Source organism: Rutidosis leptorrhynchoides, chromosome 8 (genome assembly GCF_046630445.1).
Source record: "Rutidosis leptorrhynchoides isolate AG116_Rl617_1_P2 chromosome 8, CSIRO_AGI_Rlap_v1, whole genome shotgun sequence".
Lineage (NCBI taxonomy): Eukaryota > Viridiplantae > Streptophyta > Magnoliopsida > Asterales > Asteraceae > Rutidosis > Rutidosis leptorrhynchoides.
This window is the reverse complement of record NC_092340.1, coordinates 237,100,399-237,113,640: the sequence shown is the minus strand read 5'-3', so window position 1 is coordinate 237,113,640 and position 13,242 is coordinate 237,100,399. Positions and strand designations below refer to the sequence as shown.

At 34.0% G+C, this 13,242-nt stretch overlaps 1 non-coding gene across 1 annotated transcript; it reads right to left on the bottom strand.

Moving 5' to 3' along the window:
- Positions 1 to 4,092: 4,092 nt before the first annotated feature.
- On the bottom strand, positions 4,093 to 4,199 carry LOC139865307 (small nucleolar RNA R71). The gene has a single exon (XR_011764835.1). It is a non-coding gene; the product is annotated as a small nucleolar RNA R71 (small nucleolar RNA).
- Between the last annotated feature and the right edge of the window lie 9,043 nt (positions 4,200 to 13,242).

The following is a 13,242-nucleotide window of genomic DNA, read 5'->3' as shown; positions in this document are numbered from 1 at the left end:
ATTCGCTTTATTTCGATCTTCTTCAGTTGATGGTTGACCTTGTCATGGTTTGTGGTTGTTACTAGCGATGTACTTGGTATGGTACGCTAGGAGTTGAAATCTCGGTACGAAATTTGTTGAGTTTTTCCCGATGTGAGGGATTTAGTTAGTACTAGTGCTCGGAATTGTGGAATGTGATAAATCGCGGATGACGATTTAGTTGTTAAGGGTAACTCTTTGAGGAGAATTGTCTAAGGGATCGTTGTAGACTTCAGTTGTTGCGAGTATTGTACGTCTTGGGATGCGAGCAAGTGTGTGATATGTCATTGGATTAACCTTCGGGTTAGTGAAATTGTGGTAGAAGTTGGTTTGAAATGCGTGTTCGAGGACCATTGAGTGTGGGTCCGTTTGGGTTCGTGACAAGGATCACGAGGACGTGATCGAATCTAAGTGGGGGAGAGTTGTAACACCCCGTTTTCCCCGTATATGATTTATAGGAGTATTGTGTATGTACGATAGGCGTATGAAGGGTTCGGGACATGTTCGGGTGTTGAGGTCTTGTATGCAAGAAAATGACTCAGATCACGCTGTGTGTCGCGGCGCGACAAAGGAGGCCGCGGCGCGGCATTTAACTGGAATCCAGATCAGAAGCTTGATTAAAAATGATCCCAGAACAAGGCAAATGTCGCGGCGCGACATTTAAGGCCGCGGCGCGGCGATACGGGTAAACTGGTACCAGATTCTTGTAATTTAAAATAAGGTTCAGGGGTAAATTGGTCATTTCACGTTTGAGCCAGATTTGAGGCTTTAACCTCATCCATTCATTTCATTTCCTAATTTCATTTTCCTTTTCATTTCATTTTCCTCTCAAAAACTCAAACGCCCACTTGATTTCAAAGGGATTTTTGGAAAGGAAGAAGCGGGATTTGATCTTTGGCGTAGTTGATAAGTTTGTTCTCCTCGTTCTTAGCTACACGGTGATACTAGTGGTAAGCTCTAACTCCGAATTTCATTTTCATGTTCATCATTCAAATTTGGGGCTTTTGAGTGTATGATTCATAGATGGAACCCATTTAGTTGTTAATTGGAGATTAACACCAAGATTCAGGTTTATAAGTGTTAAAGGCGGGTTTTGGGTTAGTTAATGATTTAACCATGTTTAAGACTTGAGAATGGTGTATAATCACTAGTGTTAGTGATTATTGATGATTTGGAGACCTTTAGGGTTCTTGTGGTTGACTAACTTTGACTAGAGTCAAAATTAGGGTTTGTTGAGGATTATGACCCGAATATCGATTTGATGAGGTTTGTAAACTTAAAATGGATTAAGTTGAAGCATAAAACCGAGTTAAACATGTTTTGGTGTCAAAACTTGTAAATGGTGAGATTTTGACCTTATGGGTCAAAATTAGGGTTTATGGGCGATTTTGAGAACGATAAGTATTTAACACTTGTGTTCGGGTTTTAATTGGCATATTAGGACCATTATCACTTGTGTTGGTGATTATTGGGTAATTTGGGCGCGGTTTGTCCTTGGAAGTACATTTGGGTCGAATTTGCACTAAGTGTCAAATTGGGTTGGTTTGTAAATCCAATCTAAGTGTGTTGTTGAATAATGGATTAGGTACTTTCCATTGACGAGTTGCGGATTCTTGGAAGCATTCTTCAAGGAGATAAGGTGAGTGTTAATATCCTATATGCATATGTATGTGTAGGATGGGTGCGGGTCGGGTGAAGGGGTTCTCGGTTATAGAGCTCACTTCTCATATAGGTGGAATTGTTGGACTTGTGTATAGGTCCAATTGGCATGGTTGTGCATTTTAGTTGACTACCTTGGCTAGGTGCACACTTTGTGTGTACGTTATCACATGGGCGTGTGATGTGGATTATATAACCCCAATGGTGAAGGGTTAATATTGTGAGTGGAATATCTATGTATGTATGTATATGATTTATGTGCCCGTAGTAATGGTGTAACATAGCCGTTTTTGTGACCATAGTTGTAGGACATAGCCGTTTTGTCCATATTGATAGTTGTGGGACATAGCCGTTTTGTCCACATTGATAGTTGCCCGTAGTAATGGTGTCACATAGCCGTTTTTATGACCATAGTTGTGGGACATAGCCATTTTGTCCAAATTGATAATTATGCACATAGCCGTGTTTGTGCATATGGTGGTGAGTAATAGCCGTGTTTTACTCCCACGTTGTTGCCCGTATTAATTGTTGCACATAGCCGTGTTTGTGCACATGATTGTGAGTAATAGCCGTGTTTTACTCACACATTGATCAAGTGATGCCATAGCCGTTTTTGGAACACTTGGGGGTGATGCCATAGCCGTTTTTGGAACACCTTGGGGATTAGCATGCCATAGCCGTGTTTGGAAGCTAACGGTTGTTATGAACATCGATGACTTGTTTCGTGAAGTCATTCCCTTGCGAAGATTTGGTTAACCATGTTTATTGTGTTGTAAGCGTAAGCAAATTATGTTATTCGAGATATATATATATATATATTGTATACGTATAATGTTGTATTGTCGTGATGTAGCTAACTCTCTAGGTGTAGCTTATTGGCATTGTTCACATCGTCGTTGGTGAACTTATACTTGTTGATATCTTTAGCTTGTTGCTTAGAGATCGTACGGTATGCTTAGTGTAGTTGCCTTATACTTGGATGCTTCGGTATGCGGTATTGATATTGTGTGGCGTGTCCATTTTATACATATATATGTATGTAGTATGTTAACATTCACTAAGCGTTAGCTTACCCTCTCGTTGTTGATATTTTTATAGGTTCGCATGATGGTGGCTCGGGTAAGCATGGGAATTAGAGATCTTGACTAGTATGCTTTAGAAGATCTTGCTTTCGTACTTGATTAGGATTTGGGTAGCGTAGTCCCAAATCACCATGCTCGGTTTATGTTTAAATATCGCATTATTATATTAAGGAGTTTAATTTATTAATGTGTGTTTTAAGTCCGTTGAACTTACTTTGGTAACAAATATGTTTTGGAACCTGTGTAATGGAACCTAAAATATTATTTGACGTGTATTAAAAGGAAAAATTTTTATGGGCCGGTCTTATTGCGGGTTGGGTTGTTACACTAACAGATTTTGTCATATATGTGATTCCATTTACTTTGTAACAAAATTTGAAAGAAAAAAACAAGAATTTTCCTACAGAGTGATAGCTATGTGAAACAGAGTATGATTCCAAATCCGTATCTATATATATAATTTTATAATATTAATACTTATTAATTATAATTACATTTATGATGATTAAAATATTAATATTAATAATAATAATGAGAATCATAATAATAATAAGTCACAGTAATAAAATTTTTAATGAAATTGATATTAATAATATTATTAATGATAATAATAATAATTTTTATGATTTTTTAGTAATACTGATTATACTAACAACATTAATAATGATAATAATAATATTAACGATATTAACAATGATAACAATAATATTAGTAATAATAATTTTATAATATGTTAAATGTATCAATTTCATATTTATATATTATAATATTTATATATATATATATATATATATATATATATATATATATATATATATATATATATATATATATATATATATATATATATATATATATATATATATATATATATATATAGTAGTATTAATAATACTGATATTGATATGAACATTATTGATATTAATAATGAAGTAATAATAGTAATATTATTATAACACTATATTTTTAACTTGAAACCTATATTAATATTACATATTATTAATTATTTATATTTAATACCTATATGGTATATACATTAAATAAATACATATAATCATTTACAATTAATTGTTCGTGAATCGTCGAAAGCGGTTGAAGGGTAATTGCATATATGAAAATAGTTCAAAATTTTTGAGACTCAATATTACAGACTTTGCTTATCATGTCAGAATCATATAAAGATTAGGTTTAAATTTGGTCGGAAATTTCCGGGTCGTCACAAAATCTTCATGCAAAAACCTGGTTCGAGAGGTTAGAACCCAACTCTATCACCTCATGGGAGGAAATGGCAACAACTTTCTTAATCAAGTACTTTCCCCCATCAAAACAAATCAGACTTAGGAATGACATCGTAAACTTTTAACAAGCTTCCGATGAATCACTCTACACTGCATGGGAAAGATTTAAACATTTGCTTCAAAGATGCCCGAACCACAGTCTTGAGAGCTCTGATCAGATTTTGACCTTCTACAATGGTCTAAATTGGAACAAAAAGTCTACTCTTAATGCTGTTTCTCAAGGTAACTTCATGAACTTCACTGCTGACGAGGCCTGGAGATTGATCGAGGAGATGACTACGCACCATCACGATTGGGACACAGAAGAGCACTTTTCATCAGCAACACCGCTTTCCGCCTCCATCTTATCGAAACCATAAAATATCTCTCGAAAAAAAATAGAAACCCTCACCAAAGAAGTCGGAGAGCTGAAGAAACTCCCGAAACATGTGTCTCAAGTACAATTATGCCAGAATTGTACTAACCCACATCCAGCCAAGGTTTACGAAGCTGAATGTGAGGAGTCTGCTGTATATTCTGATAATATCCCAGCTCATCCGGACAACCAACCTACCAAACCCACTACCCCACCAGAGACAAGTCCAGCCGATGTCCTACTGCGAATCATTAAAACGATCACAGCAAGACAAGACGCAGCTGACCTAGTCATGACTAATCACTTGAGTAGTCTTGAAAATCAAATAAGCCAGCTAAATCAACGTCTCGATTCTCTAGGTTGTCCTAAAAATGACTTAAAGGTGGCACATAGCCAACCTTCAGTTTCTTCTAAGGAGAAGAAACTAACTAATACCCGTTCAATAGTAGTCATTGAGTCATCACCTAAACCTGATGGGAAAACATCCATTCCATTCCTAGGCCATCTTAAGCAAATACATAACAAGATGAAATCTTTCAAGCTTGACGGTAAATTTTTAGACACTGTGTCTAAAAATTCTCATAGTAAGAAGTATTTTAGGAAACTCCTATCAACCAAGGATAAGGTACCAGAAGTACCCAATGTCCCGCTGAACACGGATTGTTCAGCTATTCTCTTAAATACTCTTCCTGAAAAACTAGGGGATACTGGACGATTTACCCTTCCTTGTTCTATCTACCAATCTCGTACTATCTATTCTCTCGCTGACCTTGGTGCCAGCATCAATCTCATGCCCTACTCACTATTTCAGAGACTCGAAATTGGAAACCTTAACCCTACCAAAATGAGCATCCAGCTAGCTGACCAATCCACTAGATATCCTAAGGGAATAGCTGAGAAGGTCATGGTTAAGGTTGACAAATTTCTCTTTCCGACTGACTTTGTGGTTATGGACTATAAAGAAGACATGAAAACCCCTATCATCTTAGGAAGGCCTTTCATGAATACAGCCAAAGCAATCGTTGACGTTTATTCACAGACTATCACCTTGAGAGCCCGTGGAGAAGAAGTCACTTTCATGATCGACAAGTCTGTATGTCCTTCTGATAGGAACGCCGAAGTAAATACCATCTCCACTAGGAAAGTCATCTTTTATTCCGAGAATGAAGAGAAGAAGATAAAAGTAGAAGACAAGAAGAATAACCGCTCCACACCAACCCAATTTTCACTCCCACCTTATTTTGATCTTTTAATGACTGGAGAGGATTTCGTTCTAGAAGAACTCTCTGAACTAATTATACTTGAAGCTCCTGATCAGAGTGACGAGGAGGTGGATGAAGAAATTGAAATGGAGAGGCCGGAGAAGAAGAAAGAGATGGAGGATTCTAGCATCGAAGTAGTTGTTAATGTTGCTACATTAGAGACGTCAATGGACATTGTCCCACCTCCATCCTTAGAGTATAACATTACGACCAACTTAGTGTCACAAAGAAGAAAGACGGGTTTTGCGTCAGGGCTACCCTATAAACCATCACTTAAATACATAATGACATACATATCATGGACTGATGAGGACTTCTTTGACCAACCCGCATAAATCAAGGAGATAAAAGAAGTTAATAGCTTTGTTATACCCCAAGTTAAACAAAGCATTCACTTCAAACCACCTTTTCCTCTCATTGGACATACCTTATTCTATGTCCGCTTCAATCTCATCGGTATGTTCCAATATTACCTCTTGTGTCTACTGATGGATGCAAGGGAGCTGCCTAGATTTCCTGAGAAATAAGGCTAGAGTCAGGCTCGTGACTCGAACAAAAACAAGCGCTTCTCGGGAGGCAACCCGTGTGTGTTTATTTTTCTATAGCTTTAGTAGTAGTTAGATTAGGATAATTAGGCTAATTGAATAAAATAGAAAGTGAAACTTAAAATAAAATTTTCAACATTTCTTAGGACGAATTCACTTCTCCTACTTGTCTTGAGCTTAAATGCATTATTTGCTACAATATTTCAAAAGTCTTAAAATTAATGGCAGTCGACACTTTAAGTGTGGGATTAAGCTTTTTAGTCATACATTGATTTGTTACATTTACAAAAACCTAATTTTGAAACCCTCAAGTTTTCAAATAACTTTTTCATCAAAATGCAAATCAGTGAGTATATGGCCTAAAGCTTAATCACATGTCTACGTTTAATCTTTTCCATTTTTACAAGTAATAGACAGTTATTGATGCCTGTGATGGAGACTCTTTGAATAATGATAAAACGACAAGGAAACTCGTTGATAATTTCATTTCAAGTATTGGTGAATGTTGTATGGAGGATGAAAATGCCCTAATGAGCTCGAGTACACTTCAAGAAGACCGATTCGAATCCAGCAGAAGATGGTTCCGATTCTGTCTACCTTCAGATCCTCAGCTCACAACCGTACCTAAGGGGAGTATTCGTTTCTTTCTCTTCGTTTATTTATTTTGCTTCGATATATCTTTAAACTATACCATATCCTAAGCTTATCACTAAGTGTGGGATTCCAACCCAATATTGAGCTTAGATACATTTTCCTACATGTTCAAACCCTAAGTGTGGGATTTTAGATCCCTAAAATCTAAGAATGAACACTAGGGACAATGTTCCTCTAAGTGTGGGATAGCGGTGTAGTACACCTTAATTAGCTATGGGATGCTCGAAAAATGTTCTTAACTTAAAATTTTACTAAGCTTTTCGAGTATACCTACTATTTAGATTCTTTATCCTCAACGTAAATTTTTCAAAATTTTTGACTAAATGATACTTTCTGAAAAAGTACTTTCGAAAATCAAATTTGTTTGTTCTAAAATTAAGACAAATGAGGACATAAATCTTCTTAAGGATGAACCGATTCTCTAAAAGAGCATTGCATGACTAGGCATTATCGACCCAATATAATTGTTGTGAGGCACCTCAAAAATGGCCCAATAAGCATTCATTTTTAAGGCTTCACTATCTATTCCGCTGAGAGTGCCGATGTTAGCATTTAGAGTTAGAACCTGACCTTGACATACTTTTTGAGGCCAATGGTTAGTAAGCGCCATACGTGGTGTAGGTGTGATACTCCTTCCGAAATCATTCTGAATAGAGAAGACAAAAACCATCCGTTTTCGTTTTCAATCCACGCATTTAAACCGACCAACTCACGCCAAAGAGTTGATGAATCAGAAAATACTCACCTCCAAATTCACTATCAAATACGTTACCCTTTTCACCCTCTTTCCTTTCTCATTTCCAAAATCTAGAAATTCAAAGAGATAGATCGACCAAGTTTACTTCAAACACTTGTCGAAAAATTCCGAAATTCTAGACTATTTTTGATAGGTCAAAAAGACCTATTTCTGGTGAAATACCTTTCTTTCTGGGCACAAGAAGAAATAGACAAAGATATGAAGTTGGGATATGCAAAAAAAAAAACAAAAACAAAAAAAAAAAAACTGTTGAGCAAAGTCTCGAAAATAAAGAAGAGAAAAGTCTTCGAATAAAAACATATATCCCCAAGAAAATGAAGATTGTAACCCAGGAAGATTGCAGAAAAGAAGAAAAGTCTTCGCTGAAAACAGCACTCTCTAAAGGAATTCTTCAACAAAAATACAGTACCATCTTTCCTAGAAAAAGTATATCATCATGAAACCGAAATCTATCGAACTCTCTAAATTTCAAAGATTCGAAAAATCACCCTTTTCGCCATATCAAAACCTTCTCTTTTCTCTGCAACCCAACCTTTCAACCCATTCTTCCTCTTGAAAGAATGATTAGGGAGAAGATCAGTGTCGTCCTTATCTAACCGGTGGAGATTTGATTCTTGGTCAAGCCTATGACAATACTTGCAACATGACTGGCTATGAGCGAATTCACTTCATAGATTTATAGGGAACCCCAAACACTTGAGTGATTTAAGTGACCCGTGTAAGGAAGCCAATGTCATGTAACCTCCCCTCATACTTGCAGAGATAGTTTCTACCCCTTTTAGAAGACGGTTTGTCTGATCTTGCTCTTATATTAAATAACAAGCCATTTGAATAATAGAACGGAAACCTCGGAAGCATCCTTGAACTTAAAATAAAAGAGCGGTTTACTTGAGGACAAGCAAAGTCTAAGTGTGGGATATTTGATATCGGCTAAAAAGTCACGTTTTTACCCCCGATATTAGCCCCATTTATGATAAAGTAATTGATTTTATCATCTAAATAAGCATTTATTTGCTTCATTTGGTAGATTATGTCATTACAAAGGCTATGTTTCAAGAAACACTAAAAACGGATGAAAAACGAGCAAAACCGGCTAAGAAGATTAACTCGCTTTTAAATAACTTATTTTATAATTGTTGGAAAAGTTTATTTACTTAATCTCTTATTGTAGATATTTAATTACGAACGCGTGGGCGCAAGAATCGTCAAAAACGGAGCTACAATGAAGATTCTAGAGCGAAAACGGTGAAAGGCAAGTTACGATCCATCAAACGGCTTGCCAAATGGCTTGACATAAGGAAAAATAGCTTACCTTGGCAATCGGGCATTGAAAATGGCCTTAGAAAACATATTGCCAAATGGCTTGCCAAACGGCTTGCCAAACGGCCTGCCAAACGGCCTGCCAGGGGTTTTTAACCCATTTAATTACAATTTTGCCACCAAGCATTTCCTATAAATGGGGGTTTCATCCCACCATTTCAACACACACCATTCTTCACTTCTCTCTCTAAATATCTCTCTATAGTCGCTCTCTAGTGATCTATAGGAGATTAGTTCTCTCTCTACTTTCTCTCTCTAGATTCTAGAGAGAGAAAAGTAAAGAGATTAGGAAAATAATTATCTCTTATTGTCGCTCTCTAGTGATCAATAGGAGAATAGTATGTAGTTAGTAGTAGAAGCTATCGAGCATTGTAACGCTACGGATATTATGAAGAAATACAAGTGTTATTCTGTCGACATTATTTGGTAATATCTATCCTTTCTTTTATTAATTTATTATAATATTCTTACTCGATGTTTGTGATTTATTAATATTAGAAATGCTTGTTTCCATGATGTGTGAGTAATTGCTTGTTTGTTTGCCATGATTTAATAATGTTAGTTAGGGATGATTATCGTTTCGTACTCGCTTTCTGTCTATGATATTAAACCTCGTTATTATCGTCATTCCACCAATAAATGTGATTAAAACCTTTTATAAAGTCGACAATTATAAGGTAATTAATTATCTGTGTTTATACATTGTTCAAGGTATGAACCCATCGAAAATACTATAAAGTACATGGGGAATTACTGTAGGACCACATCAAGACCTTGGTCAGACGACCCGTCCTAATCCATCTGAACGAATGCATTACATTTGGTTACATCGCGAGGTACTTGACCTCTATATGATACATTTTACAAACATTGCATTCGTTTTTAAAAGACAAACTTTCATTACATCGACAGTTGATGACTGATGTTAAAGCGAAGGGGTACAAAATAGTTATATTTTTACTAGGAAATACTATTAAATACGATACAATTTTACACAAGTTATTTATTTATAGAATGGATATACCTAAACCTTGCTACAACACTTATAGGCAGTGTACCTAATCGTACAATAGTGTAGTTTTTAGTAAGTCTGGTTCGTTCCACAGGGATCTTAGCCAAGTTTAACGCTATATTTTTAAAACTATATTTGTATAAATATAAATATATATAAGTAATATTATTATTATAAAAGGGGGGTTTTTACCGTTTAATGACCAGTTTGTCGATTTTAAAACTTTAGTCGCAGTTAAAACCTAATGTAAAATATTAAAAATAAAAATAACTTAATTTAAAGCGTAAAGTAAATAACGATAATGAAATTGTGATAAATAAAAGTGCGATAAAATAAAATTGCGATAATTAAAAAATACGATAATTAAAATGACAATAAATTAAAGTGCGATAATTAAAAGTGCAACTAAATATGAAATAAAGGAATTATGCTTATTTAAACTTCCGTAATCATGATGTTTGACGTGTTGATTTTAGTTTTATTACCATGGGTTAATTGTCCTTTGTCCTGAATTATTCAATATGTCCGTCTGGTTTTTGTCCATAACAGTCCATCAGTCATAAATATAAAGTGCGAGTGTCCTCGTCAAATTATCCTTATATCCGAAGTCAAATATTCTAACTAATTGGGGACTTAAACTACAATTACACCAATTTTTCTACAATGTAATTCACCCCTGTTTTAATAAGTCCATTAACTATTAATCCATTCTCATGTTCGGTTAAATGAACGATTATTAGTACTAATAAATATCCCGCCCATCGTGTCCGATCGAGTGTATATGGTTATTTATAGGTACGTCCAATTGTAAATCTTTATATTAAATTAACAAACTATCATTTAATTAAACAAATAGAAAGCCCATTAATAGCCCATAGTCTAATTTCCACAAGTGTCGTTCTTTTGTCCAAACCCCAATTATGGTACAAAGCCCAATTACACAATTTTAATATTTTAGCCCAACATCACGATTACTTCGGCTTAAATAAGCATAATAATAACTTAGCTACGAGACATTAATTTAAAAAGGTTGAACATAACTTACAATGATTAATAATAGCGTAGCGTTACACGGACAGAATTTCGACTTACACCCTTACAACATTCGCTAACATACCCTTATTATTATTAAAATTAAAATTATAAATTATATATATATATATATATATATATATATATATATATATATATATATATATATATATTGTAAAGTGAGAGATAGAAAAAGGATGTGTTAATAAATGGCCAGAACACGCGAAATTTATAGGATGTCTGCTGCTACATGACACCATGCGATCGCATGGTTTTTGGCCTTCCTGGCCATACGATCGCATGGCCTACTTTTTCAGCTCACATGTCTTTGTTTTCTTCTTTGCCGACGATTTATATATATAATATAATATATATATATATATATATAATTTTAAGAATTATTTATATATTATATTATATTTATGTGCATAGTTGACTTGTAATTTTAGCTCCGTTGCATCGCGCGTTAAGAGTTGACTCTGGTCCCGGTTCCGGATTTTTGAACGTCCTTGCGTACAATTTAATATCTTGTTTTTTTTCGCGTCTTGTACTCTTGTAATTTTGAGACGTTTCTCATCAATAATTTGAACCACTTTGATTGTAATTTGTACTTTTTAGCTTTTTGGTCGTTTGCGTCTTCAATTCGTCGAATCTGTCTTTTGTCTTCACCTTTTATTATTTAAACGAATATCACTTGTAAATAGAACAATTGCAACTAAAAGCTTGTCTTTCTTGAGGGATAATGCTATGAAATATATGTTTGTTTTTAGCATTATCAATGGCATGCATACCATTTCATAATATATCCAACTATAATTGACTTAGTAATAATCTTGATGAACTCGACGAATCGAATGCAACGTCTTTTGAAATATGTCATGAATGACTCCAAGTAATATCTCTAATATGAGCAAATGCACAGTGAAAGGTTTCTTTCATACCTAAGAATAAACATGTTTTCAAGAGTCAAAAAAAAGGTTGGTGAGTTCATTAGTTTATCATAATCGATCATTTTCATCATTTTAATAGGCCACAAGATTTTCATTTCCATTTCTCATAAATAAACGTCCCATACATAAAGACAAAAATCATTCATATGGTGAACACCTGGTAACCGACCTTAACAAGATGCATATAGAATATCCCCATCATTCCGGGACTCCCTTCGGACATGATAACTTCGAAGTACTAAAGCATCCGGTACTTTGGATGGGGCTTGTTGGGCCCAATAGATCTACCTTTAGGATTCGCGTCAATTAGGGTGTCTGTTCCCTAATTCTTAGATTACCAGACTAAAAAGGGGCATATTCGATTTAATAATTCAACCATATAATGTAGTTTCGATTACTTGTGACTATTTCGTAAAACTGTTATAAAAGTTGTGCATGTATTCTCAGCCCAAAAATGTAAAGGGTAAAAAGGCAAATGAAACTCACAATCCAATATTTTGTAGTAAAAATATTCATACGACGAAACTGAACAATGCAGGGTTGGCCTCGAATTCACGAACCTATATCATTTATATATATATATTAACACATATAATAACATTTAAACATGTTTTATATATTAATATTAATATATTTTATAATTTGTATGTTATATTAATAAATAGTTTAATTATAACTATTTTATATATTTTAGATAATTATATATATGATTATATTAAAATGTATTTATCTATTATTTATAACTTAATTAATATTTTATGATAATAACATTTTAGTTAAATCAAAATGTAATATTAGTATAGTTAGGATATATGTAAAAATATATTTTTATATAAATTCCATTTGTTTATTATAATATTAATAAAATAATGATAATAATAATGATAATTCTAACTCTAATGATAATAATGATATTAGTAATAACGCTACTTAATGATATTACTAGTAATGATAATAATGATAATAATAATAATAATAATAATAATAATAATAATAATAATAATAATAATAATAATAATAATAATAATAATAATAATAATAATAATAATAATAATAATAATAATAATAATAATAATAATGGTAGTAGAAATAATAAGGTACAACCTTTGAAAAAACAATCTTTAAAAATAAAACGCCACTGCTCGGGCTCGAACCCATGACCTCTCGTTTCACCATTTCCCTCCCAAACCATTGAACCGATAAATATTTCTTGTTAAAAATTGCAGTTTTAGTTATATAACACATACGAGTTTGTTTGCTTCTCTTAAACTTACAACACAAATCATCATCATGAACCT